The following is a 7,201-nucleotide window of genomic DNA, read 5'->3' as shown; positions in this document are numbered from 1 at the left end:
AATGCATGACGTAGCACGCAGGGGTGGCTGCACCTTGCAACCTGCACCCTGCACACGTATTCGATTGGCCGTGCTGCGTCGCAACGCAATAATATCGCAACGATCCATCACACCTCCGCCGTCAATAAAACATCTGCCGGCTCTTGGCTCCCTCGCGTGACTGCTCTCTCCTTCTCACACGTGTGTACTTTCACTCTTCGATCGATAGACTTTTTTTTTTGTCGCCTTCGACGAACCGAGGGATTCTCTTCCTGGCACGTATCCTGTTCTTCCACTCTCCCATTTGCTTTATACGATGGGCGTGTATTCAATAGGATTGTATGTATTAGTATCACTTATACGTGTTAATTATACGATTTGTACAAATTTTTTTCGCGATAACACTTCGCCTCCATGAACGTTCAATGTATCGGAAAGACACTTGGAACAAATCGAGGTTCGAAGTAAGCTTACAACAGAGAGAACAAGTATATACGTGTACATGTACGCGTTCGTGGAAACGTCAAACGCAGTCGACAGGTTTCTCTTGGAAATTGGATCGCGTGGCTCGACAGTGGCCGACCACGTCACTACATTAGCCATCTTCGTTAATGAGAAATTATGGACCGCGTCTTGGTTGCGAGACGGATTTACAGACGATGGCCTTCGGAACGTCAACGTGTCGTGATACAACTGATAAGAGAAGAATTGTATTCGTTCGTGTTTCGCTTGAATGTTTCAGAAATACCGGGGTACGTAATTAAGTGGAAGTTTCTCAAATATTTCGAACACGTACATACGAAGAACGATATTCGAGCTGACAAATTCTGAACTATTAGAATATTACAATACAGTAGTAGTGAAATTTGGAAGAACGTACGGGATGGATATCGTACGAAAATTTTCGATTACTTTAGGACTAGAATTACCGATAGTTAACACAAAGCTACCAAATTTCTACCAAAAGCAGTCAAAATGACTGGTCTTTAAAAAGTACGTAATAATAGAATATTTTTATATTTATTGATTTATTGCTTTCTTACAGAAGCAATTTCAATATTATGTAGTTCATTTTTGGTATTATTAATCCATCTGGAACCATGATCCCTAAACAGGGGTTGACAAATTTAGAAAATTGTAGAACCAGTCATTTTCACTGGTGTGGTATTTCTAGTATTAGCATCTAGCGATCTAGCGATCGATCTGGAATTTTCCTGATATCTGATATCATCATATCGAACGATACGCAGTAAAAATTTTAAAAACGTATGGGAAGCTGTACAAAACGAGGAATCTGGTTAATTGGAGTTCGATAAACAGATTACAGGACCCTTTTACACTTTGACAAGCACCAGCCATTTTAGCTGGTATTGGTATAAATAGCCTCGATACAAAATTATTTCGAGTTTGAATACATAAAGAATAAAATAACATTCATGTAATATCGTGATGTAATATGTTTACAAAACGTGGACAATAGAGTTGTTAATCAGACAGATAAGACGATTGTGGCTTAACTTGAACTATTCATACCAAACGTACAGAACACAGCGCAATCCACACTCTCTCGGCAACGCCACTCGCAACCTCCGTCTCCGCTCAACTCGCACTCGGCTTCTCCGCTCGCACTCTCGTTCTCGACTCACACTCTGTTTCTCGACTGACCCTTTCTGGCCGTTGTCGCATTCTGTTGTCCTTTTCCTAGGCCCACCGCACACGTGTTCCGCAGACGCTCGTGGCCAGGGTCACGTAGGTCTTTTCCACGAAACTATGCACTTGAAAAGACCGATGACACATTGATGGGCCCGACGGCGCCTCGGCTCTCGCGACACTGTTCATAGTTCGTCCGATATTTCCCAGGCCTTTCGTCCACGATACTACATTCGGCCATCCTGCAATAACATCTGCCCTCAGATGTTGCCTTCTATCTCGCTGTCATCAGATGCGTCACTTTCGGCATTTAGGACCCAAGGTTTCATAAAATCGAGGTGTGTGCGGGTCCTTCCTTCGGTACTGCTTCGCACGCTTTCTTCTTTTCTTGTAATTTCGCAGGCTCCCTTCTAGCTTACCTATGTTTCGCTCGGTTAGGCTACAGTCAAGGCAGCTGGATACCACGTGTTCAACCTTTTCGCGTAACCCCTTGAACCAGAAGTCCTTCTTGACCATAGCTTCTGTTTTGGTAACCTCGAAATGCCCACGCTCGTGCGCTTGCCTGACTACCTGAGCCCGCATCGCCTTCGATACTACTATTAGCACATCGTCCTCACATTCCTTATACAGAATATCGTTTCTTAGCACATACCCGTCGGCCTGACTGCACGTTGCGGCGTCCAAAATCCTACGGACTTCAATGTCCTCGTTCTGTGCCCTTCTCAACCGTGCAATCAGCCCGTCTTCACTCTCCGTTACATACATAGTGCTCGGCAGGGGGTTCCTACTCAGAGCGTCTACATGCTGCATACTTTTCCCGGGCCGATGACACACTTGATACTTAAACTCGCCTAGTAACAAGGCCCATCTAGCCACACGCACACACAAGTCTTTCTTTCTCATCGTCATGGCGAACGCTTGACAATCCGTAACAATAGTAAACGGCACACCTAACAGATACACCCTGAACTTTTTCAACGCTTTTACTATCGCTAGCACCTCTAGTTCGTAGCTGGTGTACCTCGCTTCTGTGGGAGTTGTTTTTCCGCTGGCAAAGTAGACCGGATGGAATTTACCGTCGTTCAGATCCAGTTGCATTAATATTGCTCCGTAACCCTCTGCGGACGCGTCAGTATGCAACTCGGTCTCTGCGCCTATTCTATAGAGTGTTAAGACAGGCCCGCTGGTAAGCGCTGCTTTCAAGGTTTCGAAAGCTTCTGATTCCCGATCCCCGAACTTGAAGTCTATCTCCTTTTTCAACAGATCGGTTAAGGGTTTGGCAATCTTCGCGTAACCTCTAATGAATTTTCGGAAATATCCTGTAAGTCCCAAAAAACTCTGGACTTTTCTAACCGATGTTGGCTTGGGAAAGTTTGCAACGGCCTTGGTTTTATGAGCGGACGGCTTTATGGTGTTTCCCGAGACTATGTGTCCCAAATACTCGATTTCCCTCTGCATAAAACGACATTTTTTCCAATTTATGACTAGCCCATACTGCCCAGTTAATTCTACGACCATTTGCAGGCGTTCCCATGCCTCCTCTAAATTCTTTGCAAGGACAATGATATCGTCCATGTACACGATGACAATACCCTTATCCATCAGTTCTTTGTAGATCTTCGATATGTACTTTTGGAAGACAATAGGAGAAATTTTCAGACCAAACGGCAACTTCAGAAATTCGTATTGCCCCGTGGGCGTAACAAAAGAGGTGTACCTCTGGCTATCCTTGTCTAGACTTACGTGGAAAAACCCGTTTTTCAGATCTATTGTTGTAAACAGCTGGGCGCCCTGCAACGCGTCTAAAACGTCTTCAATTAACGGCAACGGGAAATGTGGACACTCAATGAGTTCGTTAAGCTCGCGAAAATCGACGCAAACCCTGATGGAGCCATCTTTCTTTCGGACTACCACTATCGGACTCGCGTACTCCGAGTCTGACGGTTTGATGACACCCTCGTTTATCCACGCTTCCATCAGATCATCTACTTCCTTTCTTTCCGACGGCGCCAGTCTTCGCGGTCTTCGCGCTACCGGTTTGTCGCTTTTCAGAACTATTTTCGCGGTTATCCCGGCGTCTCTCTTCTTCTCCGGCCTATACCCTTTAATAATATCCCGAATGGCTTCACGGTAATGAGATTCTCGTACATGTGACAAATCGATCTCGTCGGATTGTTCTATCGCGTTTACCCTCAGCACATCCGGCGCGTCCTCGTGACCGTCGGTCTGATCGTCGAGTCGTAAAAATGTCACCTCGCCCCGTTTGACTCGCAACTCTACCTGGTCTAAAAAGTCGGTACCTAAGAGTAGACTGTGTCTTGTCATTACCTTATCCGAGACAACATGCAGAGTGACAGTAAAGTCGCACCCGTCGACCGTCATTACCCTTGTGAACTCGCCCCAGGTACTATTGCCAGCGGAACCAAAACCATCAAACTTAAGTTTGCAGTTTCCCAGAGGTGGTGATCCTAACCTCACATACTCATCCGCTCGTATGAACGTAAGGTCACTACCTGTATCCACTAACGAGACAAACCTGCAGCCATCTATCGACACGTCCTTCAAGTACTTTCCCTTTTCGGATCTTGACACTACGCAAGTCTCTTTCGGTCGTGCCGTACACCTCGCTGCAATATGTCCAAATCCGCTGCACTTGAAACACCTAACACCTTCTCCCCTCTCCGGACACTTAACACTTAGATGATCCTCACTACCGCAAATGAAGCATCTTCTTTTCTTCATTGCATCTACAGATTGACTGGGCTTCCCGTTCTTCTGGGTTTTAGCCGACTTCACAATCGACTTTGCTCTGCGACTCTTCTGCTCTTCGTACATTACTAACCTCTTCCTCAACTCTTTGATTGACGTAGCGCCGTACAATACAGCCTTATTGTTCTCGTCGTCTATTATTCCATCCACTATGTATTCCACCTTTGCTTCCTCCTCCATGTCCACATGGCTGGCTATCTCGAGCATGCGGTACATGTAAGCCAAACATGCTTCATCACTCTCCTTCTTTGTTTCTTCAAGTTTCTGATGAACTTGCCTACTGTTGACTTTCCTCGAAAATTCTTTCACTAGCCCCCTCTTCAACTCATGCCAAGTCCTGGCATGACACTCGAAGCTCGCAAATATTTTCGCTGATCCCTTCAGCAGCTTCCTTGCGTAGACTGCCTTCTGCCCATCCGACCACATGCACGTATCAGCGACTTCCTCGAACGACTCGAACCATCGTTCGACATTTTCACCTCTGTTGCCACTAAACGACTCTAATGCATCTTCGACGTCTCTAAAACTCAGTGTCGAACCAACACATGCCCTTCGACAACATTCGTCACGGTCCTGATGCACCCTTCGCGTATCTCTCTTGTATCCTCTTGCGTTTTTCTTGTCATCTTCATCCTCACTTTCGTCGTCGCTTTCTTCTTCCGACGATATGTCATTACCATCCATGGCCGCTCGTAGCCGTGCGCGTAATTCTACTTTTCTTCCCGTCGTTTTTAAACCCAAACTAGCGAGGCGCTCCTTCAACTCCTTCGTATTCATTTTCTCAACATCCTCACCTTCGTTACAATCACGCTCAACTCTCTGTACACTTTCTAAATCTCGTTGACCGGTTAGCTCTTCACCGCCCGTCGATCCCTTACGATACGATTGTCCAGCCCTACACGCCCGATTCAGCCTTGCAATCAGCACTGACCTCGCACCCGATATAGGGAGGTTCATTCGCGCGAGCTTATTCCTCAGCTCCTCCAGCGTCGAACCCTCTTCACCCGACAATCGTTCGTCCCCGACGTTGGCCATTTTTCACACAACACAAACTTAAACAGTCAACGATATCGTCTTTTACCGCACCGCGTACCGGTAAATTCACAACTAGCTCGAATAGCTCTGTTAAACCGTTTCGTTTTCTGTCTTGTCCAATCCCGGACGAGCCCCCAAAAATATGTAATATCGTGATGTAATATGTTTACAAAACGTGGACAATAGAGTTGTTAATCAGACAGATAAGACGATTGTGGCTTAACTTGAACTATTCATACCAAACGTACAGAACACAGCGCAATCCACACTCTCTCGGCAACGCCACTCGCAACCTCCGTCTCCGCTCAACTCGCACTCGGCTTCTCCGCTCGCACTCTCGTTCTCGACTCACACTCTGTTTCTCGACTGACCCTTTCTGGCCGTTGTCGCATTCTGTTGTCCTTTTCCTAGGCCCACCGCACACGTGTTCCGCAGACGCTCGTGGCCAGGGTCACGTAGGTCTTTTCCACGAAACTATGCACTTGAAAAGACCGATGACACATTGATGGGCCCGACGGCGCCTCGGCTCTCGCGACACTGTTCATAGTTCGTCCGATATTTCCCAGGCCTTTCGTCCACGATACTACATTCATTATATTATTCTTTTAGTTATCGTTGCGAAAGTCATCACATCGTCGTGAAAAAATAATATAACATTTTTTTCTTTTCTTATATTTATTTATTTTCATTTTACAATTTGTCCAGTAGGACATTTGGTAAAATATTATAGCTTAGTGATATAGTATTATAACATGTGGATGGCTACCCCCAGTGGGATACCATCTTCAACGAAATATAACATGAAGTAGGAATTTTACAATAAAATTGTAAAACCAGTCAATTTGACTGTTAGTTCTAGTGTTAATTCATCCTTATCGCGCTGGTGTCCACTACAAACAAATTTTTAATCCAATTTTAAAGTCAACTATATAGAAATAATCTATATCTATGTAGTTGCAACAAACAGATCGTTATCTCTAGCCACGGTAGCTTCTCACGTCGTTCACGGCATCGCGATTATACCTTGCGAAATTCCGATTCGCCTCTCGCGTGCGCGGTCTCCCGTTTCGTCGAGGAATTCGTCCGTCCATCCGACGGATAGTGGCGTCGTTGAAGAGTGAAGTGGGAGGACACGGACGAGGGGAAACAAGAAGACGCGACAGCCGGCCTCTTCCTACGAATTCGATTCCCTTTCATTGAATTGCAAAGCAGCGTTCGCTGAATTTAACGCGGGAAATCGCGACGGCGTGTCCTTCGTTCCCGGAGGTCGTCGTCGACGTTGCGAAAGAATATCGTTCCTCGCCGGTGCCGTTTGATAGGAGGCAAGGGAAATTCAATCGCAAGTGCCAATTATCGCGTAGAATTGGATACCGCTTTCTACGAAAGAGGATCCTTCCATGACCCTCTGTGCGTGTTTACCTGTGTACATGTGTAAGAAAGATAGCGACAGGAGCAAAAAGAGATGGCAGGAGACGGCAAAACACGACGATTTGAATGGCGGAATATTGGATACAACGGTGGAATAATGAGTGGCGGTATCGGGTTGCGGTAGCAGCGAATTATTCGCGTCGGAACGTGGAGCCAACTCGCGATGTAAATATTACGAGAGCGGCGCTGGTTGGCGAAAAAACTCGTCGGGACTGTTTTAATGGGACGACGTGAATAGCGTGTTGGTAAAGTTAGATACGACGACGGCACTGTTTTTGCGCACGACTGCTGCATGTTGTTGCGGCCCGATGAAGACTACAGAGTAGGATTACTTGATTAT

Source organism: Bombus vancouverensis, chromosome 2 (genome assembly GCF_051014615.1).
Source record: "Bombus vancouverensis nearcticus chromosome 2, iyBomVanc1_principal, whole genome shotgun sequence".
In the NCBI taxonomy this organism is placed as follows: domain Eukaryota; kingdom Metazoa; phylum Arthropoda; class Insecta; order Hymenoptera; family Apidae; genus Bombus; species Bombus vancouverensis.
The sequence above is the reverse complement of the archived record's forward strand: the minus strand, read 5'-3'. Positions refer to the sequence as shown.